We start from the raw sequence: 2,260 nt of genomic DNA, 5'->3' as shown, positions 1-2,260 counted from the left end.
TTGGTGCAATAGTTGCCCCAAGTGCATTGAGTTTCAATGTTTGGCTAAACCATGTTTAAAGTTAGGCAATTCTTGTTGATCTAACATGTGTGATGCAAATTTGCAGGAAAGTCCAAGCGTAAGTCTTGGCAAAGGAAAGTCCAAGTGGGTAGTCTTGGCAAGCAAAAGTCCAAGTGGGAAGTCTTGGCAAGCAAAAGTCCAAGTGGGAAGTCTTGGCAAGCAAAAGTCCAAGTGGGAAGTCTTGGCAAGCAAAAGTCCAAGTGGGTAGTCTTGGCAAGGAGAAGTCCAAGGGTGGTCTTGGCAAGGACTTGACATGACGAAGCTGATGGAAGCATCTCAGGCTAGTGCAGGGAGGCATGAGGCTATGGGAGGTGTTTGAAGGCCGAGGTCTAGGTCAAGAGAAGCTGAAATGTGATTTTTCAGCTTCACCAGTCGACTGGCCCTGCCAGCAGTCGACTGCTCATAAATCAGACGCACACAGAAAGATCAGTCGAGCCAGAGGAAGACAGGAGTCGACTGGACAGTCGACTGGGGTTATGGATAGTCGACTGTTGCCAGTCGACTGGTCTTGAACAGTCGACTGTGATTTGAACGTTGCAGAAAATTGGCAAGCATTTAATGACATTTAATGCAAGATTTTGTTGCCGATTGAAGGCATCAGTCGACTGGCCCTGCCAGCAGTCGACTGATGTTGCAGAGATTATAAAAGAAGCCTGCACGAGAACAACTCATCTTCTTCGCTATTCTTTCATTCTTTTGTGCTTCTTTTGTGAGCGTTTTTGTGCTCAGATCTCTGCTTTATTCCTCTCCTCCTAGACAATATTTCATATCATTTTGAGGAGATCTAAAAAGGTGTAAAGGTTTCTCCGCCTTCGAGTTTTCGAGAATGAGAAGATTCATAGTGCATCGGGTGTGTGCGTGCGTGTGGATCCTTGGATTAGTCACCTCTGCGGAGGTGGATACCAAGTAAAATAAACCGGGTTAGCGTTGATCTCTGTCTTTCTCTTTTATATTTTTGCTTCCGCTAATCTCTGTGCAGAGAAAGATCAAGAAAAATCGAGAAACGCTATTCACCCCCCCTCTAGCTATTCAACCGATCCTAACAGAGATGCACGTGATGCGGCAACCGGGTTATGAGGTCGGCATACGATGCGATGATCTAGTCATGAGGTCGGCTTATGATGCGGCAGCCAAGTCATGAGATCGGCACATGATGCGGCAACCGGGTTATGAGATCGGCTCAGAACCTTGAGGTCTGAGGGACTTTGACGGGCATATTGGTCCTTCTTTCTGAACTGGCTGGCAGGTAGGCCCGGGTGTTTTATGTGTTGTTAAGCTTGAAGGGTGATGATAGATGAGATATATGATCCGATAGCGAGGTCGGATTATGTGCTTTTTGCGTGGGCAGTTGTGGACCCGTTATGCAGAGTTCTGTTGCGGCGTTACAGCTTGAGAGAGCTCAGCTGTAGACTTCGTTTGTGTATTGATCTCTTGGCGAGGTAGGCAGTTAATAGTTGCTCAGGTGTGAGGGGGTTGGGCTAGTGAGAAGAGGGGACCGAGTGTTTCAGGTGAAATCTTAGGGACTCCTACTCTCCCTTCCTAAAGGGACCTGGCCCTCTTTATTTGGACACGTGTCTTTGCCCCGTGTCCTCTTGGGGACCTCTTTTTTCTATGTATCCTCTTGGGGGACCAAGCTTCCCTGACGTACTATCATCTCGCTCCACTATGGTACTATGTTGGCAAGTGTCAACTATTCATGTATCCTTAACTAACTATTCTAAATTAAGCAATAAATAAATATAATGACATGACATTTATGTGCATTTAAAATAAAACATATGCATGTATATGGCAATTATGTATGAGTCAAACAATTTAAGCAATATTTTTTAATTTCTAATAATGTATTAAATTCTTGATTTGATACATTTCGTGTGGACCCGCAAATGTATCAATTTATTTTGACACACTTTGAAATTTATTAAATTCTTATTTTATTTAGTAATATTTTAAATTAATTTCATAATTATAAGTATTTTATATTTAAGTTTATAACTTTTAAATTCTTGTTTAAATTAAGTTATTTTTGAATTTGTGTTGATTTTTAAATTTATTTATGGATTATTAATTAATTGTTGAATTATTAATTTGTTTAAGTCTGATATTAATTTGTTTAAGTTTGAATTTGAATTTTTAATTTTTTGAGTTTGAATTTAAATTTTTATTTTGTTTAATTTTTAATTTAAATTAAGTTTTTAAT

Source organism: Curcuma longa, chromosome 5, assembly GCF_044706935.1.
Source record: "Curcuma longa cultivar G26 ecotype Majalengka, Jawa Barat chromosome 5, ITB_CL_G26_1.1, whole genome shotgun sequence".
In the NCBI taxonomy this organism is placed as follows: Eukaryota; Viridiplantae; Streptophyta; class Magnoliopsida; order Zingiberales; family Zingiberaceae; genus Curcuma; species Curcuma longa.
This window is presented reverse-complemented; position numbering follows the sequence as displayed.